The sequence below is a fragment of the Gadus macrocephalus genome, chromosome 4 (genome assembly GCF_031168955.1).
Source record: "Gadus macrocephalus chromosome 4, ASM3116895v1".
Lineage (NCBI taxonomy): Eukaryota > Metazoa > Chordata > Actinopteri > Gadiformes > Gadidae > Gadus > Gadus macrocephalus.
This window is the reverse complement of record NC_082385.1, coordinates 24011343-24034771: the sequence shown is the minus strand read 5'-3', so window position 1 is coordinate 24034771 and position 23429 is coordinate 24011343. Positions and strand designations below refer to the sequence as shown.

At 46.7% G+C, this 23429-nt stretch overlaps 7 non-coding genes across 7 annotated transcripts; all 7 read right to left on the bottom strand.

Moving 5' to 3' along the window:
- Positions 1–1130: 1130 nt before the first annotated feature.
- trnag-gcc (transfer RNA glycine (anticodon GCC)) lies at positions 1131–1201 on the bottom strand. Its single transcript has one exon. It is a non-coding gene; the product is annotated as a tRNA-Gly (tRNA).
- Positions 1202–7811: 6610 nt separating this feature from the next.
- On the bottom strand, positions 7812–7882 carry trnag-gcc (transfer RNA glycine (anticodon GCC)). Its single transcript has one exon. It is a non-coding gene; the product is annotated as a tRNA-Gly (tRNA).
- A 4768-nt stretch (positions 7883–12650) lies between these two features.
- On the bottom strand, positions 12651–12721 carry trnag-gcc (transfer RNA glycine (anticodon GCC)). The gene has a single exon. It is a non-coding gene; the product is annotated as a tRNA-Gly (tRNA).
- Positions 12722–14660: 1939 nt separating this feature from the next.
- On the bottom strand, positions 14661–14731 carry trnag-gcc (transfer RNA glycine (anticodon GCC)). Its single transcript has one exon. It is a non-coding gene; the product is annotated as a tRNA-Gly (tRNA).
- A 3772-nt stretch (positions 14732–18503) lies between these two features.
- On the bottom strand, positions 18504–18574 carry trnag-gcc (transfer RNA glycine (anticodon GCC)). Its single transcript has one exon. It is a non-coding gene; the product is annotated as a tRNA-Gly (tRNA).
- Positions 18575–22346: 3772 nt separating this feature from the next.
- trnag-gcc (transfer RNA glycine (anticodon GCC)) lies at positions 22347–22417 on the bottom strand. Its single transcript has one exon. It is a non-coding gene; the product is annotated as a tRNA-Gly (tRNA).
- Positions 22418–23351: 934 nt separating this feature from the next.
- trnag-gcc (transfer RNA glycine (anticodon GCC)) lies at positions 23352–23422 on the bottom strand. Its single transcript has one exon. It is a non-coding gene; the product is annotated as a tRNA-Gly (tRNA).
- Positions 23423–23429: the final 7 nt, after the last annotated feature.

The window sequence follows — 23429 nt, the reverse complement described above, 5'->3', positions numbered from 1 at the left end:
ACTGTCGTCAAGAACTATTTATTACAGACGATCTGTTAAGTTAGGTTCGCCCGCTCAGTTTGATGTTCCGTGAGATGTGACCATTCACACACTGTGTTTAAGTTGCGTTTTAAGAATTCATAATAATTATGCACTGCATTGGCCGGGAATCAAACCCGGTCCTCCCGCGTGGCAGGCAAGAATTCTACCACTGAACCACCAAAGCTCGCTTATAGTGTCACTTTGGCTCACAAAATCCTCTCGAGACACATTTCCACCTGCAGGACTCATAGTGCTTGCTCACTTTAAGAAATACTAGAACACCACAGCCCCTCATTAGTACAGCGCTCAGTATCCATTGGCCATGCATGAAACCAGGAATGTGAAGATTCTTGGTTTAACTCAGTCCGAACGAAAAGAGCCAATTTATTTTGGTCATGCAAATGACCCAGCCTTATACCTATGCCTGCAATCAGCCAGAGATTCAGCAGCAGGTGCACTACAATGCAGCCCAGATACTTTCCAATGTTGCAGACCAGGGCTTCATGCATGACAGGTAATTCTACCAATGAAACACCAACGCTTGTTAGCTCAAGAAAATGTGCCCCCAGAAATGAATTGGTCAGACTCACGTTTCCACCCGTAGTCTTCAAAGTTCTTGGACGTGTTGAGGAACGTATATACACAGAGTTCCTCGTTAGTATAGTGGTCAGTATCCCCGCCTGTCACGCGGGAGACCGGGGTTCAATTCCCCGACGGGGAGTAAGGGATTTTTACCCACAGTGCCGAACACATTCAACCTGGCGTTATATGAGGTGTCTGTGGGCAAGACGAGGCCATTGATAACTTGACAAGTTTAACGAAATTGCACCCACTATTCACTCTGGGACACTTTTTAGTTTGTGTCAGGATGGCCGGTCTAAGGTGCTGCGATCAGGTCACAGTCTCGTCTGGAAGTGTGGGTTTGAGTCCCACTTCTGAAGGGAGTTTTGAGGTCACCTTACGAAAAGTGAAATCACTGTCGTCAAGAACTATTTATTTCAGACGATCTGTTAAGTTAGGTTCGCCCGCTCAGTTTGATGTTCCATGAGATGTGACCATTCACACACTGTGTTTAAGTTGCGTTTTAAGAATTCATAATTATTATGCACTGCATTGGCCGGGAATCGAACCCGGGCCTCCCGCGTGGCAGGCGAGAATTCTACCACTGAACCACCAATGCTCGCTTTTAGTCCCACTTTGGCTCACAAAATCCTCTCAAGACACATTTCCACCTGCAGGACTCATAGTGCTTGCTCACTTTAAGAAATACTAGAACACCACAGCCCCTCATTAGTACAGTGGTCAGTATCCATTGGCCATGCATGAAACCAGGAATGTGAAGATTCTTGGTTTAACTCAGTCCGAACGAAAAGAGCCAATTTGTTTTGGTCACGCAAATGACCCAGCCTTATACCTTTGCCTGCAATCAGCCAGAGATTCAGCAGCAGGTGCACTACAATGCAGCCCAGATACTTTCCAATGTTGCAGACCAGGGCTTCATGCATGACAGGTAATTCTACCAATGAAACACCAACGCTTGTTAGCTCAAGAATTTGTGCCCCCAGAAATGAATTGGTCGGACTCACGTTTCCACCTGTAGACGTCAAAGTTCTTGGACGTGTTGAGGAACGTATATTCACGGAGTTCCTCGTTAGAATAGTGGTCAGTATCCCAGCCTGTCACGCGGGAGACTGGGGTTCAATTCCCTGACGGGGAGTAAGGGAATTTTACCCACAGTGCCGAACACATTCAACCTGGCGTTATTTGAGATGCATGAGGTGTCTGTGGGCAAGACGAGGCCATTGATAACTTGACAAGTTTAACGAAATTGCACCCACTATTCACTCTGGGACACTTTTTAGTTTGTGTCAGGATGGCCGGTCTAAGGTGCTGCGATCAGGTCACAGTCTCGTCTGGAAGTGTGGGTTTGAGTCCCACTTCTGAAGGGAGTTTTGAGGTCACCTTACGAAAAGTGAAATCACTGTCGTCAAGAACTATTTATTTCAGACGATCTGTTAAGTTAGGTTCGCCCGCTCAGTTTGATGTTCCGTGAGATGTGACCATTCACACACTGTGTTTAAGTTGCGTTTTAAGAATTCATAATAATTATGCACTGCATTGGCCGGGAATCAAACCCGGTCCTCCCGCGTGGCAGGCAAGAATTCTACCACTGAACCACCAAAGCTCGCTTATAGTGTCACTTTGGCTCACAAAATCCTCTCGAGACACATTTCCACCTGCAGGACTCATAGTGCTTGCTCACTTTAAGAAATACTAGAACACCACAGCCCCTCATTAGTACAGTGCTCAGTATCCATTGGCCATGCATGAAACCAGGAATGTGAAGATTCTTGGTTTAACTCAGTCCGAACGAAAAGAGCCAATTTGTTTTGGTCACGCAAATGACCCAGCCTTATACCTTTGCCTGCAATCAGCCAGAGATTCAGCAGCAGGTGCACTACAATGCAGCCCAGATACTTTCCAATGTTGCAGACCAGGGCTTCATGCATGACAGGTAATTCTACCAATGAAACACCAACGCTTGTTAGCTCAAGAAGTTGTGCCCCCAGAAATGAATTGGTCAGACTCACGTTTCCACCTGTAGACGTCAAAGTTCTTGGACGTGTTGAGGAATTGGATTTTACAGTGCTCCTCGTTAGTATAGTGGTCAGTATCCCCGCCTGTCACGCGGGAGAACGGGGTTCAATTCCCCGACGGGGAGTTAGGGATTTTTACCCACAGTGCCGAACACATTCAACCTGGCGTTATTTGAGATGCATGAGGTGTCTGTGGGCAAGACGAGGCCATTGATAACTTGACAAGTTTAACGAAATTGAACCCACTATTCACTCTGGTACACTTTTTAGTTTGTGTCAGGATGGCCGGTCTAAGGTGCTGCGATCAGGTCGCAGTCTCGTCTGGAAGTGTGGGTTTGAGTCCCACTTCTGAAGGGAGTTTTGAGGTCACCTTACGAAAAGTGAAATCACTGTCATCAAGAACTATTTATTTCAGACGATCTGTTAAGTTAGGTTCGCCCGCTCAGTTTGATGTTCCATGAGATGTGACCATTCACACACTGTGTTTAAGTTGCGTTTTATGAATTCATAATAATTATGCACTGCATTGGCCGGGAATCGAACCCGGGCCTCCCGCGTGGCAGGCGAGAATTCTACCACTGTGGGCAAGACGAGGAAAGGAACGAAAAGAGCCAATTTATTTTGGTCACGCAAATGACCCAGCCTTATACCTTTGCCTGCAATCAGCCAGAGATTCAGCAGCAGGTGCACTACAATTTAGCCCAGATACTTTCCAATGTTGCAGACCAGGGCTTCATGCATGACAGGTAATTCTACCAATGAAACACCAACGCTTGTTAGCTCAAGAAGTTGTGCCCCCAGAAATGAATTGGTCAGACTCACGTTTCCACCGGTAGTCTTCAAAGTTCTTGGACGTGTTGAGGAACGTATATTCACAGAGTTCCTCGTTAGTATAGTGGTCAGTATCCCCGCCCGTCACGCGGGAGACCGGGGTTCAATTCCCCGACGGGGAGTTAGGGAATTTTACCCACAGTGCCGAACACATTCAACCTGGCGTTATTTGAGATGCATGAGGTGTCTGTGGGCAAGACGAGGCCATTGATAACTTGACAAGTTTAACGAAATTGCACCCACTATTCACTCTGGGACACTTTTTAGTTTGTGTCAGGATGGCCGTTCTAAGGTGCTGCGATCAGGTCACAGTCTCGTCTGGAAGTGTGGGTTTGAGTCCCACTTCTGAAGGGAGTTTTGAGGTCACCTTACGAAAAGTGAAATCACTGTCATCAAGAACTATTTATTTCAGACGATCTGTTAAGTTAGGTTCGCCCGCTCAGTTTGATGTTCCATGAGATGTGACCATTCACACACTGTGTTAAAGTTGCGTTATAAGAATTCATAATAATGATGCACTGCATTGGCCGGGAATCGAACCCTGGCCTCGCGCGAGGCAGGCGAGAATTCTACCATTGAACCACCAATGCACGCTTTTAGACCCACTTTGGCTCACAAAATCCTCTCAAGACACATTTCCACCTGCAGGACTCATAGTGCTTGCTCACTTTAAGAAATACTTGAACACCACAGCCCCTCATTAGTACAGTGGTCAGTATCCATTGGCCATGCATGAAACCAGGAATGTGAAGATTCTTGGTTTAACTCAGTCCGAACGAAAAGAGCCAATTTGTTTTGGTCACGCAAATGACCCAGCCTTATACCTTTGCCTGCAATCAGCCAGAGATTCAGCAGCAGGTGCACTACAATGCAGCCCAGATACTTTCCAATGTTGCAGACCAGGGCTTCATGCATGACAGGTAATTCTACCAATGAAACACCAACGCTTGTTAGCTCAAGAAGTTGTGCCCCCAGAAATGAATTGGTCAGACTCACGTTTCCACCTGTAGACGTCAAAGTTCTTGGACGTGTTGAGGAATTGGAATATACAGTGCTCCTCGTTAGTATAGTGGTCAGTATCCCCGCCTGTCACGCGGGAGAACGGGGTTCAATTCCCTGACGGGGAGTTAGAGATTTTTACCCACAGTGCCGAACACATTCAACCTGGCGTTATTTGAGATGCATGAGGTGTCTGTGGGCAAGACGAGGCCATTGATAACTTGACAAGTTTAACGAAATTGAACCCACTATTCACTCTGGTACACTTTTTAGTTTGTGTCAGGATGGCCGGTCTAAGGTGCTGCGATCAGGTCGCAGTCTCGTCTGGAAGTGTGGGTTTGAGTCCCACTTCTGAAGGGAGTTTTGAGGTCACCTTACGAAAAGTGAAATCACTGTCGTCAAGAACTATTTATTTCAGACGATCTGTTAAGTTAGGTTTGCCCGCTCAGTTTGATGTTCCATGAGATGTGACCATTCACACACTGTGTTTAAGTTGCGTTTTATGAATTCATAATAATTATGCACTGCATTGGCCGGGAATCGAACCCGGGCCACCCGCGTGGCAGGCGAGAATTCTACCACTGAACCTCCAATGCTCGCTTTTAGTCCCACTTTGGCTCACAAAATCCTCTCGAGACACATTTCCACCTGCAGGACTCATAGTGCTTGCTCACTTTAAGAAATACTAGAACACCACAGCCCCTCATTAGTACAGTGGTCAGTATCCATTGGCCATGCATGAAACCAGGAATGTGAAGATTCTTGGTTTAACTCAGTCCGAACGAAAAGAGCCAATTTGTTTTGGTCACGCAAATGACCCAGCCTTAAACCTTTGCCTGCAATCAGCCAGAGATTCAGCAGCAGGTGCACTACAATGCAGCCCAGATACTTTCCAATGTTGCAGACCAGGGCTTCATGCATGACAGGTAATTCTACCAATGAAACACCAACGCTTGTTTGCTCAAGAAGTTGTGCCCCCAGAAATGAATTGGTCAGACTCACGTTTCCACCTGTAGACGTCAAAGTTCTTGGACGTGTTGAGGAATTGGATTTTACTGTGCTCCTCGTTAGTATAGTGGTCAGTATCCCCGCCTGTCACGCGGGAGAACGGGGTTCAATTCCCCGACGGGGAGTTAGGGATATTTACCCACAGTGCCGAACACATTCAACCTGGCGTTATTTGAGATGCATGAGGTGTCTGTGGGCAAGACGAGGCCATTGATAACTTGACAAGTTTAACGAAATTGAACACACTATTCACTCTGGTACACTTTTTAGTTTGTGTCAGGATGGCCGCTCTAAGGTGCTGCGATCAGGTCGCAGTCTCGTCTGGAAGTGTGGGTTTGAGTCCCACTTCTGAAGGGAGTTTTGAGGTCACCTTACGAAAAGTGAAATCACTGTCATCAAGAACTATTTATTTCAGACGATCTGTTAAGTTAGGTTCGCCCGCTCAGTTTGATGTTCCATGAGATGTGACCATTCACACACTGTGTTTAAGTTGCGTTTTATGAATTCATAATAATTATGCACTGCATTGGCCGGGAATCGAACCCGGGCCTCCCGCGTGGCCGGCGAGAATTCTACCACTGTGGGCAAGACGAGGAAAGGAACGAAAAGAGCCAATTTATTTTGGTCACGCAAATGACCCAGCCTTATACCTTTGCCTGCAATCAGCCAGAGATTCAGCAGCAGGTGCACTACAATGCAGCCCAGATACTTTCCAATGTTGCAGACCAGGGCTTCATGCATGACAGGTAATTCTACCAATGAAACACCAACGCTTGTTAGCTCAAGAATTTGTGCCCCCAGAAATGAATTGGTCAGACTCACGTTTCCACCTGTAGACGTCAAAGTTCTTGGACGTGTTGAGGAACGTATATTCACGGAGTTCATCGTTAGAATAGTAGTCAGTATCCCAGCCTGTCACGCGGGAGACAGGGGTTCAATTCCCCGATGGGGAGTAAGGGAATTTTACCCACAGTGCCGAACACATTCAACCTGGCGTTATTTGAGATGCATGAGGTGTCTGTGGGCAAGACGAGGCCATTGATAACTTGACAAGTTTAACGAAATTGCACCCACTATTCACTCTGGGACACTTTTTAGTTTGTGTCAGGATGGCCGGTCTAAGGTGCTGCGATCAGGTCACAGTCTCGTCTGGAAGTGTGGGTTTGAGTCCCACTTCTGAAGGGAGTTTTGAGGTCACCTTACGAAAAGTGAAATCACTGTCGTCAAGAACTATTCATTTCAGACGATCTGTTAAGTTAGGTTCGCCCGCTCAGTTTGATGTTCCATGAGATGTGACCATTCACACACTGTGTTTAAGTTGCGTTTTAAGAATTCATAATAATTATGCACTGCATTGGCCGGGAATCGAACCCGGGCCACCCGCGTGGCAGGCAAGAATTCTACCACTGAACCACCAATGCTCGCTTTTAGTCCCACTTTGGCTCACAAAATCCTCTCAAGACACATTTCCACCTGCAGGACTCATAGTGCTTGCTCACTATAAGAAATACTAGAACACCACAGCCCCTCATTAGTACAGTGGTCAGTATCCATTGGCCATGCATGAAACCAGGAATGTGAAGATTCTTTGTTTAACTCAGTCCGAACGAAAAGAGCCAATTTATTTTGGTCACGCAAATGACCCAGCCTTATACCTTTGCCTGCAATCAGCCAGAGATTCAGCAGCAGGTGTACTACAATGCAGCCCAGATACTTTCCAATGTTGCAGACCAGGGCTTCATGCATGACAGGTAATTCTACCAATGAAACACCAACGCTTGTTAGCTCAAGAAGTTGTGCCCCCAGAAATGAATTCGTCAGACTCACGATTCCACCTGTAGTCTTCAAAGTTCTTGTACGTGTTGAGGAACGTGTATTCACGGAGTTCCTCGTTAGATTAGGGGTCAGTATCCCAGCCTGTCACGCGGGAGACCGGGGTTCAATTCCCAGACGGGGAGTAAGGGAATTTTACCCACAGTGCCGAACACATTCAACCTGGCGTTATTTGTGATGCATGAGGTGTCTGTGGGCAAGACGAGGCCATTGATAACTTGACAAGTTTAACGAAATTGCACCCACTATTCACTCTGGGACACTTTTTAGTTTGTGTCAGGATGGCCGGTCTAAGGTGCTGCGATCAGGTCGCAGTCTCGTCTGGAAGTGTGGGTTTGAGTCCCACTTCTGAAGGGAGTTTTGAGGTCACCTTACGAAAAGTGAAATCACTGTCATCAAGAACTATTTATTTCAGACGATCTGTTAAGTTAGGTTTGCCCGCTCAGTTTGATGTTCCATGAGATGTGACCATTCACACACTGTGTTTAAGTTGCGTTTTATGAATTCATAATAATTATGCACTGCATTGGCCGGGAATCGAACCCGGGCCTCCCGCGTGGCAGGCGAGAATTCTACCACTGAACCACCAATGCTCCCTTTTAGTCCCACTTTGGCTCACAAAATCCTCTCGAGACACATTTCCACCTGCAGGACTAATAGTGCTTGCTCACTTTAAGAAATACTAGAACACCACAGCCCCTCATTAGTACAGTGGTCAGTATCCATTGGCCATGCATGAAACCAGGAATGTGAAGATTCTTGGTTTAACTCAGTCCGAACGAAAAGAGCCAATTTGTTTTGGTCACGCAAATGACCCAGCCTTATACCTTTGCCTGCAATCAGCCAGAGATTCAGCAGCAGGTGCACTACAATGCAGCCCAGATACTTTCCAATGTTGCAGACCAGGGCTTCATGCATGACAGGTAATTCTACCAATGAAACACCAACGCTTGTTAGCTCAAGAAAATGTGCCCCCAGAAATGAATTGGTCAGACTCACGTTTCCACCTGTAGTCTTCAAAGTTCTTGGACGTGTTGAGGAACGTAAATGCACATAGTTCCTCGTTAGTATAGTGGTCAGTATCCCTGCCTGTCACGCGGGTGACCGGGGTTCAATTCCCCGACGGGGAGTAAGGGAATTTTACCCACAGTGCCGAACACATTCAACCTGGCGTTATTTGAGATGCATGAGGTGTCTGTGGGCAAGACGAGGCCATTGATAACTTGACAAGTTTAACGAAATTGCACCCACTATTCACTCTGGGACACGTTTTAGTTTGTGTCAGGATGGCCGGTCTAAGGTGCTGCGATCAGGTCACAGTCTCGTCTGGAAGTGTGGGTTTGAGTCCCACTTCTGAAGGGAGTTTTGAGGTCACCTTACGAAAAGTGAAATCACTGTCGTCAAGAACTATTTATTTCAGACGATCCGTTAAGTTAGGTTCGCCCGCTCAGTTTGATGTTCCGTGAGATGTGACCATTCACACACTGTGTTTAAGTTGCGTTTTAAGAATTCATAATAATTATGCACTGCATTTGCCGGGAATCAAACCCGGTCCTCCCGCGTGGCAGGCAAGAATTCTACCACTGAACCACCAAAGCTCGCTTATAGTGTCACTTTGGCTCACAAAATCCTCTCGAGACACATTTCCACCTGCAGGACTCATAGTGCTTGCTCACTTTAAGAAATACTAGAACACCACAGCCCCTCATTAGTACAGTGCTCAGTATCCATTGGCCATGCATGAAACCAGGAATGTGAAGATTCTTGGTTTAACTCAGTCCGAACGAAAAGAGCCAATTTATTTTGGTCATGCAAATGACCCAGCCTTATACCTTTGCCTGCAATCAGCCAGAGATTCAGCAGCAGGTGCACTACAATGCAGCCCAGATACTTTCCAATGTTGCAGACCAGGGCTTCATGCATGACAGGTAATTCTACCAATGAAACACCAACGCTTGTTAGCTCAAGAAAATGTGCCCCCAGAAATGAATTGGTCAGACTCACGTTTCCACCCGTAGTCTTCAAAGTTCTTGGACGTGTTGAGGAACGTAAATGCACATTGTTCCTCGTTAGTATAGTGGTCAGTATCCCCGCCTGTCACGCGGGAGACCGGGGTTCAATTCCCCGACGGGGAGTAAGGGAATTTTACCCACAGTGCCGAACACATTCAACCTGGCGTTATTTGAGATGCATGAGGTGTCTGTGGGCAAGACGAGGCCATTGATAACTTGACAAGTTTAACGAAATTGCACCCACTATTCACTCTGGGACACTTTTTAGTTTGTGTCAGGATGGCCGGTCTAAGGTGCTGCGATCAGGTCACAGTCTCGTCTGGAAGTGTGGGTTTGAGTCCCACTTCTGAAGGGAGTTTTGAGGTCACCTTACGAAAAGTGAAATCACTGTCGTCAAGAACTATTTATTACAGACGATCTGTTAAGTTAGGTTCGCCCGCTCAGTTTGATGTTCCGTGAGATGTGACCATTCACACACTGTGTTTAAGTTGCGTTTTAAGAATTCATAATAATTATGCACTGCATTGGCCGGGAATCAAACCCGGTCCTCCCGCGTGGCAGGCAAGAATTCTACCACTGAACCAACAAAGCTCGCTTATAGTGTCACTTTGGCTCACAAAATCCTCTCGAGACACATTTCCACCTGCAGGACTCATAGTGCTTGCTCACTTTAAGAAATACTAGAACACCACAGCCCCTCATTAGTACAGTGCTCAGTATCCATTGGCCATGCATGAAACCAGGAATGTGAAGATTCTTGGTTTAACTCAGTCCGAACGAAAAGAGCCAATTTATTTTGGTCATGCAAATGACCCAGCCTTATACCTTTGCCTGCAATCAGCCAGAGATTCAGCAGCAGGTGCACTACAATGCAGCCCAGATACTTTCCAATGTTGCAGACCAGGGCTTCATGCATGACAGGTAATTCTACCAATGAAACACCAACGCTTGTTAGCTCAAGAAAATGTGCCCCCAGAAATGAATTGGTCAGACTCACGTTTCCACCCGTAGTCTTCAAAGTTCTTGGACGTGTTGAGGAACGTATATACACAGAGTTCCTCGTTAGTATAGTGGTCAGTATCCCCGCCTGTCACGCGGGAGACCGGGGTTCAATTCCCCGACGGGGAGTAAGGGATTTTTACCCACAGTGCCGAACACATTCAACCTGGCGTTATATGAGGTGTCTGTGGGCAAGACGAGGCCATAGATAACTTGACAAGTTTAACGAAATTGCACCCACTATTCACTCTGGGACACTTTTTAGTTTGTGTCAGGATGGCCGGTCTAAGGTGCTGCGATCAGGTCACAGTCTCGTCTGGAAGTGTGGGTTTGAGTCCCACTTCTGAAGGGAGTTTTGAGGTCACCTTACGAAAAGTGAAATCACTGTCATCAAGAACTATTTATTTCAGACGATCTGTTAAGTTAGGTTCGCCCGCTCAGTTTGATGTTCCATGAGATGTGACCATTCACACACTGTGTTTAAGTTGCGTTTTATGAATTCATAATAATTATGCACTGCATTGGCCGGGAATCGAACCCGGGCCTCCCGCGTGGCAGGCGAGAATTCTACCACTGTGGGCAAGACGAGGAAAGGAACGAAAAGAGCCAATTTATTTTGGTCACGCAAATGACCCAGCCTTATACCTTTGCCTGCAATCAGCCAGAGATTCAGCAGCAGGTGCACTACAATGCAGCCCAGATACTTTCCAATGTTGCAGACCAGGGCTTCATGCATGACAGGTAATTCTACCAATGAAACACCAACGCTTGTTAGCTCAAGAATTTGTGCCCCCAGAAATGAATTGGTCAGACTCACGTTTCCACCTGTAGACGTCAAAGTTCTTGGACGTGTTGAGGAACGTATATTCACGGAGTTCCTCGTTAGAATAGTGGTCAGTATCCCAGCCTGTCACGCGGGAGACTGGGGTTCAATTCCCCGACGGGGAGTAAGGGAATTTTACCCACAGTGCCGAACACATTCAACCTGGCGTTATTTGAGATGCATGAGGTGTCTGTGGGCAAGACGAGGCCATTGATAACTTGACAAGTTTAACGAAATTGCACCCACTATTCACTCTGGGACACTTTTTAGTTTGTGTCAGGATGGCCGGTCTAAGGTGCTGCGATCAGGTCACAGTCTCGTCTGGAAGTGTGGGTTTGAGTCCCACTTCTGAAGGGAGTTTTGAGGTCACCTTACGAAAAGTGAAATCACTGTCGTCAAGAACTATTTATTTCAGACGATCTGTTAAGTTAGGTTCGCCCGCTCAGTTTGATGTTCCGTGAGATGTGACCATTCACACACTGTGTTTAAGTTGCGTTTTAAGAATTCATAATAATTATGCACTGCATTGGCCGGGAATCAAACCCGGTCCTCCCGCGTGGCAGGCAAGAATTCTACCACTGAACCACCAAAGCTCGCTTATAGTGTCACTTTGGCTCACAAAATCCTCTCGAGACACATTTCCACCTGCAGGACTCATAGTGCTTGCTCACTTTAAGAAATACTAGAACACCACAGCCCCTCATTAGTACAGTGCTCAGTATCCATTGGCCATGCATGAAACCAGGAATGTGAAGATTCTTGGTTTAACTCAGTCCGAACGAAAAGAGCCAATTTGTTTTGGTCACGCAAATGACCCAGCCTTATACCTTTGCCTGCAATCAGCCAGAGATTCAGCAGCAGGTGCACTACAATGCAGCCCAGATACTTTCCAATGTTGCAGACCAGGGCTTCATGCATGACAGGTAATTCTACCAATGAAACACCAACGCTTGTTAGCTCAAGAAGTTGTGCCCCCAGAAATGAATTGGTCAGACTCACGTTTCCACCTGTAGACGTCAAAGTTCTTGGACGTGTTGAGGAATTGGATTTTACAGTGCTCCTCGTTAGTATAGTGGTCAGTATCCCCGCCTGTCACGCGGGAGAACGGGGTTCAATTCCCCGACGGGGAGTTAGGGATTTTTACCCACAGTGCCGAACACATTCAACCTGGCGTTATTTGAGATGCATGAGGTGTCTGTGGGAAAGACGAGGCCATTGATAACTTGACAAGTTTAACGAAATTGAACCCACTATTCACTCTGGTACACTTTTTAGTTTGTGTCAGGATGGCCGGTCTAAGGTGCTGCGATCAGGTCGCAGTCTCGTCTGGAAGTGTGGGTTTGAGTCCCACTTCTGAAGGGAGTTTTGAGGTCACCTTACGAAAAGTGAAATCACTGTCATCAAGAACTATTTATTTCAGACGATCTGTTAAGTTAGGTTCGCCCGCTCAGTTTGATGTTCCATGAGATGTGACCATTCACACACTGTGTTTAAGTTGCGTTTTAAGAATTCATAATAATTATGCACTGCATTGGCCGGGAATCGAACCCGGGCCTCCCGCGTGGCAGGCGAGAATTCTACCACTGAACCACCAATGCTCGCTTTTAGTCCCACTTTGGCTCACAAAATCCTCTCAAGACACATTTCCACCTGCAGGACTCATAGTGCTTGCTCACTTTAAGAAATACTAGAACACCACAGCCCCTCATTAGTACAGTGGTCAGTATCCATTGGCCATGCATGAAACCAGGAATGTGAAGATTCTTGGTTTAACTCAGTCCGAACGAAAAGAGCCAATTTGTTTTGGTCACGCAAATGACCCAGCCTTATACCTTTGCCTGCAATCAGCCAGAGATTCAGCAGCAGGTGCACTACAATGCAGCCCAGATACTTTCCAATGTTGCAGACCAGGGCTTCATGCATGACAGGTAATTCTACCAATGAAACACCAACGCTTGTTAGCTCAAGAAGTTGTGCCCCCAGAAATGAATTGGTCAGACTCACGTTTCCACCTGTAGACGTCAAAGTTCTTGGACGTGTTGAGGAATTGGATTTTACAGTGCTCCTCGTTAGTATAGTGGTCAGTATCCCCGCCTGTCACGCGGGAGAACGGGGTTCAATTCCCCGACGGGGAGTTAGGGATTTTTACCCACAGTGCCGAACACATTCAACCTGGCGTTATTTGAGATGCATGAGGTGTCTGTGGGCAAGATGAGGCCATTGATAACTTGACAAGTTTAACGAAATTGAACCCACTATTCACTCTGGTACACTTTTTAGTTTGTGTCAGGATGGCCGGTCTAAGGTGCTGCGATCAGGTCGCAGTCTCGTCTGGAAGTGTGGGTTTGAGTCCCACTTCTGAAGGGAGTTTTGAGGTCACCTTACGAAAAGTGAAATCACTGTCATCAAGAACTATTTATTTCAGACGATCTGTTAAGTTAGGTTCGCCCGCTCAGTTTGATGTTCCATGAGATGTGACCATTCACACACTGTGTTTAAGTTGCGTTTTATGAATTCATAATAATTATGCACTGCATTGGCCGGGAATCGAACCCGGGCCTCCCGCGTGGCAGGAGAGAATTCTACCACTGAACCACCAATGCTCCCTTTTAGTCCCACTTTGGCTCACAAAATCCTCTCGAGACACATTTCCACCTGCAGGACTCATAGTGCTTGCTCACTTTAAGAAATACTAGAACACCACAGCCCCTCATTAGTACAGTGGTCAGTATCCATTGGCCATGCATGAAACCAGGAATGTGAAGATTCTTGGTTTAACTCAGTCCGAACGAAAAGAGCCAATTTGTTTTGGTCACGCAAATGACCCAGCCTTATACCTTTGCCTGCAATCAGCCAGAGATTCAGCAGCAGGTGCACTACAATGCAGCCCAGATACTTTCCAATGTTGCAGACCAGGGCTTCATGCATGACAGGTAATTCTACCAATGAAACACCAACGCTTGTTAGCTCAAGAAAATGTGCCCCCAGAAATGAATTGGTCAGACTCACGTTTCCACCTGTAGTCTTCAAAGTTCTTGGACGTGTTGAGGAACGTAAATGCACATAGTTCCTCGTTAGTATAGTGGTCAGTATCCCCGCCTGTCACGCGGGAGACCGGGGTTCAATTCCCAGACGGGGAGTAAGGGAATTTTACCCACAGTGCCGAACACATTCAACCTGGCGTTATTTGTGATGCATGAGGTGTCTGTGGGCAAGACGAGGCCATTGATAACTTGACAAGTTTAACGAAATTGCACCCACTATTCACTCTGGGACACTTTTTAGTTTGTGTCAGGATGGCCGGTCTAAGGTGCTGCGATCAGGTCGCAGTCTCGTCTGGAAGTGTGGGTTTGAGTCCCACTTCTGAAGGGAGTTTTGAGGTCACCTTACGAAAAGTGAAATCACTGTCATCAAGAACTATTTATTTCAGACGATCTGTTAAGTTAGGTTCGCCCGCTCAGTTTGATGTTCCATGAGATGTGACCATTCACACACTGTGTTTAAGTTGCGTTTTATGAATTCATAATAATTATGCACTGCATTGGCCGGGAATCGAACCCGGGCCTCCCGCGTGGCAGGCGAGAATTCTACCACTGAACCACCAATGCTCGCTTTTGGTCCCAGTTTGGCTCACAAAATCCTCTCGAGACACATTTCCACCTGCAGGACTCATAGTGCTTGCTCACTTTAAGAAATACTAGAACACCACAGCCCCTCATTAGTACAGTGGTCAGTATCCATTGGCCATGCATGAAACCAGGAATGTGAAGATTCTTGGTTTAACTCAGTCCGAACGAAAAGAGCCAATTTGTTTTGGTCACGCAAATGACCCAGCCTTATACCTTTGCCTGCAATCAGCCAGAGATTCAGCAGCAGGTGCACTACAATGCAGCCCAGATACTTTCCAATGTTGCAGACCAGGGCTTCATGCATGACAGGTAATTCTACCAATGAAACACCAACGCTTGTTAGCTCAAGAAAATGTGCCCCCAGAAATGAATTGGTCAGACTCACGTTTCCACCTGTAGTCTTCAAAGTTCTTGGACGTGTTGAGGAACGTAAATGCACATAGTTCCTCGTTAGTATAGTGGTCAGTATCCCCGCCTGTCACGCGGGAGACCGGGGTTCAATTCCCCGACGGGGAGTAAGGGAATTTTACCCACAGTGCCGAACACATTCAACCTGGCGTTATTTGAGATGCATGAGGTGTCTGTGGGCAAGACGAGGCCATTGATAACTTGACAAGTTTAACGAAATTGAACCCACTATTCACTCTGGTACACTTTTTAGTTTGTGTCAGGATGGCCGGTCTAAGGTGCTGCGATCAGGTCGCAGTCTCGTCTGGAAGTGTGGGTTTGAGTCCCACTTCTGAAGGGAGTTTTGAGGTCACCTTACGAAAAGTGAAATCACTGTCGTCAAGAACTATTTATTTCAGACGATCTGTTAAGTTAGGTTTGCCCGCTCAGTTTGATGTTCCATGAGATGTGACCATTCACACACTGTGTTTAAGTTGCGTTTTATGAATTCATAATAATTATGCACTGCATTGGCCGGGAATCGAACCCGGGCCACCCGCGTGGCAGGCGAGAATTCTACCACTGAACCACCAATGCTCGCTTTTAGTCCCACTTTGGCTCACAAAATCCTCTCGAGACACATTTCCACCTGCAGGACACATAGTGCTTGCTCACTTTAAGAAATACTAGAACACCACAGCCCCTCATTAGTACAGTGGTCAGTATCCATTGGCCATGCATGAAACCAGGAATGTGAAGATTCTTGGTTTAACTCAGTCCGAACGAAAAGAGCCAATTTGTTTTGGTCACGCAAATGACCCAGCCTTATACCTTTGCCTGCAATCAGCCAGAGATTCAGCAGCAGGTGCACTACAATGCAGCCCAGATACTTTCCAATGTTGCAGACCAGGGCTTCATGCATGACAGGTAATTCTACCAATGAAACACCAACGCTTGTTTGCTCAAGAAGTTGTGCCCCCAGAAATGAATTGGTCAGACTCACGTTTCCACCTGTAGACGTCAAAGTTCTTGGACGTGTTGAGGAATTGGTTTTTACTGTGCTCCTCGTTAGTATAGTGGTCAGTATCCCCGCCTGTCACGCGGGAGAACGGGGTTCAATTCCCCGACGGGGAGTTAGGGATATTTACCCACAGTGCCGAACACATTCAACCTGGCGTTATTTGAGATGCATGAGGTGTCTGTGGGCAAGACGAGGCCATTGATAACTTGACAAGTTTAACGAAATTGAACACACTATTCACTCTGGTACACTTTTTAGTTTGTGTCAGGATGGCCGCTCTAAGGTGCTGCGATCAGGTCGCAGTCTCGTCTGGAAGTGTGGGTTTGAGTCCCACTTCTGAAGGGAGTTTTGAGGTCACCTTACGAAAAGTGAAATCACTGTCATCAAGAACTATTTATTTCAGACGATCTGTTAAGTTAGGTTCGCCCGCTCAGTTTGATGTTCCATGAGATGTGACCATTCACACACTGTGTTTAAGTTGCGTTTTATGAATTCATAATAATTATGCACTGCATTGGCCGGGAATCGAACCCGGGCCTCCCGCGTGGCAGGCGAGAATTCTACCACTGTGGGCAAGACGAGGAAAGGAACGAAAAGAGCCAATTTATTTTGGTCACGCAAATGACCCAGCCTTATACCTTTGCCTGCAATCAGCCAGAGATTCAGCAGCAGGTGCACTACAATGCAGCCCAGATACTTTCCAATGTTGCAGACCAGGGCTTCATGCATGACAGGTAATTCTACCAATGAAACACCAACGCTTGTTAGCTCAAGAATTTGTGCCCCCAGAAATGAATTGGTCAGACTCACGTTTCCACCTGTAGACGTCAAAGTTCTTGGACGTGTTGAGGAACGTATATTCACGGAGTTCATCGTTAGAATAGTAGTCAGTATCCCAGCCTGTCACGCGGGAGACAGGGGTTCAATTCCCCGATGGGGAGTAAGGGAATTTTACCCACAGTGCCGAACACATTCAACCTGGCGTTATTTGAGATGCATGAGGTGTCTGTGGGCAAGACGAGGCCATTGATAACTTGACAAGTTTAACGAAATTGCACCCACTATTCACTCTGGGACACTTTTTAGTTTGTGTCAGGATGGCCGGTCTAAGGTGCTGCGATCAGGTCACAGTCTCGTCTGGAAGTGTGGGTTTGAGTCCCACTTCTGAAGGGAGTTTTGAGGTCACCTTACGAAAAGTGAAATCACTGTCGTCAAGAACTATTCATTTCAGACGATCTGTTAAGTTAGGTTCGCCCGCTCAGTTTGATGTTCCATGAGATGTGACCATTCACACACTGTGTTTAAGTTGCGTTTTAAGAATTCATAATAATTATGCACTGCATTGGCCGGGAATCGAACCCGGGCCTCCCGCGTGGCAGGCAAGAATTCTACCACTGAACCACCAATGCTCGCTTTTAGTCCCACTTTGGCTCACAAAATCCTCTCAAGACACATTTCCACCTGCAGGACTCATAGTGCTTGCTCACTATAAGAAATACTAGAACACCACAGCCCCTCATTAGTACAGTGGTCAGTATCCATTGGCCATGCATGAAACCAGGAATGTGAAGATTCTTGGTTTAACTCAGTCCGAACGAAAAGAGCCAATTTATTTTGGTCACGCAAATGACCCAGCCTTATACCTTTGCCTGCAATCAGCCAGAGATTCAGCAGCAGGTGTACTACAATGCAGCCCAGATACTTTCCAATGTTGCAGACCAGGGCTTCATGCATGACAGGTAATTCTACCAATGAAACACCAACGCTTGTTAGCTCAAGAAGTTGTGCCCCCAGAAATGAATTCGTCAGACTCACGATTCCACCTGTAGTCTTCAAAGTTCTTGGACGTGTTGAGGAACGTATATTCACGGAGTTCCTCGTTAGATTAGGGGTCAGTATCCCAGCCTGTCACGCGGGAGACCGGGGTTCAATTCCCAGACGGGGAGTAAGGGAATTTTACCCACAGTGCCGAACACATTCAACCTGGCGTTATTTGTGATGCATGAGGTGTCTGTGGGCAAGACGAGGCCATTGATAACTTGACAAGTTTAACGAAATTGCACCCACTATTCACTCTGGGACACTTTTTAGTTTGTGTCAGGATGGCCGGTCTAAGGTGCTGCGATCAGGTCGCAGTCTCGTCTGGAAGTGTGGGTTTGAGTCCCACTTCTGAAGGGAGTTTTGAGGTCACCTTACGAAAAGTGAAATCACTGTCATCAAGAACTATTTATTTCAGACGATCTGTTAAGTTAGGTTCGCCCGCTCAGTTTGATGTTCCATGAGATGTGACCATTCACACACTGTGTTTAAGTTGCGTTTTATGAATTCATAATAATTATGCACTGCATTGGCCGGGAATCGAACCCGGGCCTCCCGCGTGGCAGGCGAGAATTCTACCACTGAACCACCAATGCTCGCTTTAAGTCCCAGTTTGGCTCACAAAATCCTCTCGAGACACATTTCCACCTGCAGGACTCATAGTGCTTGCTCACTTTAAGAAATACTAGAACACCACAGCCCCTCATTAGTACAGTGGTCAGTATCCATTGGCCATGCATGAAACCAGGAATGTGAAGATTCTTGGTTTAACTCAGTCCGAACGAAAAGAGCCAATTTGTTTTGGTCACGCAAATGACCCAGCCTTATACCTTTGCCTGCAATCAGCCAGAGATTCAGCAGCAGGTGCACTACAATGCAGCCCAGATACTTTCCAATGTTGCAGACCAGGGCTTCATGCATGACAGGTAATTCTACCAATGAAACACCAACGCTTGTTAGCTCAAGAAAATGTGCCCCCAGAAATGAATTGGTCAGACTCACGTTTCCACCTGTAGTCTTCAAAGTTCTTGGACGTGTTGAGGAACGTAAATGCACATAGTTCCTCGTTAGTATAGTGGTCAGTATCCCCGCCTGTCACGCGGGAGACCGGGGCTCAATTCCCCGACGGGGAGTAAGGGAATTTTACCCACAGTGCCGAACACATTCAACCTGGCGTTATTTGAGATGCATGAGGTGTCTGTGGGCAAGACGAGGCCATTGATAACTTGACAAGTTTAACGAAATTGAACCCACTATTCACTCTGGTACACTTTTTAGTTTGTGTCAGGATGGCCGGTCTAAGGTGCTGCGATCAGGTCGCAGTCTCGTCTGGAAGTGTGGGTTTGAGTCCCACTTCTGAAGGGAGTTTTGAGGTCACCTTACGAAAAGTGAAATCACTGTCGTCAAGAACTATTTATTTCAGACGATCTGTTAAGTTAGGTTTGCCCGCTCAGTTTGATGTTCCATGAGATGTGACCATTCACACACTGTGTTTAAGTTGCGTTTTATGAATTCATAATAATTATGCACTGCATTGGCCGGGAATCGAACCCGGGCCACCCGCGTGGCAGGCGAGAATTCTACCACTGAACCACCAATGCTCGCTTTTAGTCCCACTTTGGCTCACAAAATCCTCTCGAGACACATTTCCACCTGCAGGACACATAGTGCTTGCTCACTTTAAGAAATACTAGAACACCACAGCCCCTCATTAGTACAGTGGTCAGTATCCATTGGCCATGCATGAAACCAGGAATGTGAAGATTCTTGGTTTAACTCAGTCCGAACGAAAAGAGCCAATTTGTTTTGGTCACGCAAATGACCCAGCCTTATACCTTTGCCTGCAATCAGCCAGAGATTCAGCAGCAGGTGCACTACAATGCAGCCCAGATACTTTCCAATGTTGCAGACCAGGGCTTCATGCATGACAGGTAATTCTACCAATGAAACACCAACGCATGTTTGCTCAAGAAGTTGTGCCCCCAGAAATGAATTGGTCAGACTCACGTTTCCACCTGTAGACGTCAAAGTTCTTGGACGTGTTGAGGAATTGGATTTTACTGTGCTCCTCGTTAGTATAGTGGTCAGTATCCCCGCCTGTCACGCGGGAGAACGGGGTTCAATTCCCCGACGGGGAGTTAGGGATATTTACCCACAGTGCCGAACACATTCAACCTGGCGTTATTTGAGATGCATGAGGTGTCTGTGGGCAAGACGAGGCCATTGATAACTTGACAAGTTTAACGAAATTGAACACACTATTCACTCTGGTACACATTTTAGTTTGTGTCAGGATGGCCGCTCTAAGGTGCTGCGATCAGGTCGCAGTCTCGTCTGGAAGTGTGGGTTTGAGTCCCACTTCTGAAGGGAGTTTTGAGGTCACCTTACGAAAAGTGAAATCACTGTCATCAAGAACTATTTATTTCAGACGATCTGTTAAGTTAGGTTCGCCCGCTCAGTTTGATGTTCCATGAGATGTGACCATTCACACACTGTGTTTAAGTTGCGTTTTATGAATTCATAATAATTATGCACTGCATTGGCCGGGAATCGAACCCGGGCCTCCCGCGTGGCAGGCGAGAATTCTACCACTGTGGGCAAGACGAGGAAAGGAACGAAAAGAGCCAATTTATTTTGGTCACGCAAATGACCCAGCCTTATACCTTTGCCTGCAATCAGCCAGAGATTCAGCAGCAGGTGCACTACAATGCAGCCCAGATACTTTCCAATGTTGCAGACCAGGGCTTCATGCATGACAGGTAATTCTACCAATGAAACACCAACGCTTGTTAGCTCAAGAATTTGTGCCCCCAGAAATGAATTGGTCAGACTCACGTTTCCACCTGTAGACGTCAAAGTTCTTGGACGTGTTGAGGAACGTATATTCACGGAGTTCATCGTTAGAATAGTAGTCAGTATCCCAGCCTGTCACGCGGGAGACAGGGGTTCAATTCCCCGATGGGGAGTAAGGGAATTTTACCCACAGTGCCGAACACATTCAACCTGGCGTTATTTGAGATGCATGAGGTGTCTGTGGGCAAGACGAGGCCATTGATAACTTGACAAGTTTAACGAAATTGCACCCACTATTCACTCTGGGACACTTTTTAGTTTGTGTCAGGATGGCCGGTCTAAGGTGCTGCGATCAGGTCACAGTCTCGTCTGGAAGTGTGGGTTTGAGTCCCACTTCTGAAGGGAGTTTTGAGGTCACCTTACGAAAAGTGAAATCACTGTCGTCAAGAACTATTCATTTCAGACGATCTGTTAAGTTAGGTTCGCCCGCTCAGTTTGATGTTCCATGAGATGTGACCATTCACACACTGTGTTTAAGTTGCGTTTTAAGAATTCATAATAATTATGCACTGCATTGGCCGGGAATCGAACCCGGGCCTCCCGCGTGGCAGGCAAGAATTCTACCACTGAACCACCAATGCTCGCTTTTAGTCCCACTTTGGCTCACAAAATCCTCTCAAGACACATTTCCACCTGCAGGACTCATAGTGCTTGCTCACTATAAGAAATACTAGAACACCACAGCCCCTCATTAGTACAGTGGTCAGTATCCATTGGCCATGCATGAAACCAGGAATGTGAAGATTCTTGGTTTAACTCAGTCCGAACGAAAAGAGCCAATTTATTTTGGTCACGCAAATGACCCAGCCTTATACCTTTGCCTGCAATCAGCCAGAGATTCAGCAGCAGGTGTACTACAATGCAGCCCAGATACTTTCCAATGTTGCAGACCAGGGCTTCATGCATGACAGGTAATTCTACCAATGAAACACCAACGCTTGTTAGCTCAAGAAGTTGTGCCCCCAGAAATGAATTGGTCAGACTCACGTTTCCACCTGTAGACGTCAAAGTTCTTGGACGTGTTGAGGAATTGGATTTTACTGTGCTCCTCGTTAGTATAGTGGTCAGTATCCCCGCCTGTCACGCGGGAGAACGGCGTTCAATTCCCCGACGGGGAGTTAGGGATATTTACCCACAGTGCCGAACACATTCAACCTGGCGTTATTTGAGATGCATGAGGTGTCTGTGGGCAAGACGAGGCCATTGATAACTTGACAAGTTTAACGAAATTGAACACACTATTCACTCTGGTACACTTTTTAGTTTGTGTCAGGATGGCCGCTCTAAGGTGCTGCGATCAGGTCGCAGTCTCGTCTGGAAGTGTGGGTTTGAGTCCCACTTCTGAAGGGAGTTTTGAGGTCACCTTACGAAAAGTGAAATCACTGTCATCAAGAACTATTTATTTCAGACGATCTGTTAAGTTAGGTTCGCCCGCTCAGTTTGATGTTCCATGAGATGTGACCATTCACACACTGTGTTTAAGTTGCGTTTTATGAATTCATAATAATTATGCACTGCATTGGCCGGGAATCGAACCCGGGCCTCCCGCGTGGCAGGCGAGAATTCTACCACTGAACCACCAATGCTCCCTTTTAGTCCCACTTTGGCTCACAAAATCCTCTCGAGACACATTTCCACCTGCAGGACTCATAGTGCTTGCTCACTTTAAGAAATACTAGAACACCACAGCCCCTCATTAGTACAGTGGTCAGTATCCATTGGCCATGCATGAAACCAGGAATGTGAAGATTCTTGGTTTAACTCAGTCCGAACGAAAAGAGCCAATTTGTTTTGGTCACGCAAATGACCCAGCCTTATACCTTTGCCTGCAATCAGCCAGAGATTCAGCAGCAGGTGCACTACAATGCAGCCCAGATACTTTCCAATGTTGCAGACCAGGGCTTCATGCATGACAGGTAATTCTACCAATGAAACACCAACGCTTGTTAGCTCAAGAAAATGTGCCCCCAGAAATGAATTGGTCAGACTCACGTTTCCACCTGTAGTCTTCAAAGTTCTTGGACGTGTTGAGGAACGTAAATGCACATAGTTCCTCGTTAGTATAGTGGTCAGTATCCCCGCCTGTCACGCGGGAGACCGGGGTTCAATTCCCAGACGGGGAGTAAGGGAATTTTACCCACAGTGCCGAACACATTCAACCTGGCGTTATTTGTGATGCATGAGGTGTCTGTGGGCAAGACGAGGCCATTGATAACTTGACAAGTTTAACGAAATTGCACCCACTATTCACTCTGGGACACTTTTTAGTTTGTGTCAGGATGGCCGGTCTAAGGTGCTGCGATCAGGTCGCAGTCTCGTCTGGAAGTGTGGGTTTGAGTCCCACTTCTGAAGGGAGTTTTGAGGTCACCTTACGAAAAGTGAAATCACTGTCATCAAGAACTATTTATTTCAGACGATCTGTTAAGTTAGGTTCGCCCGCTCAGTTTGATGTTCCATGAGATGTGACCATTCAAACACTGTGTTTAAGTTGCGTTTTATGAATTCATAATAATTATGCACTGCATTGGCCGGGAATCGAACCCGGGCCTCCCGCGTGGCAGGCGAGAATTCTACCACTGAACCACCAATGCTCGCTTT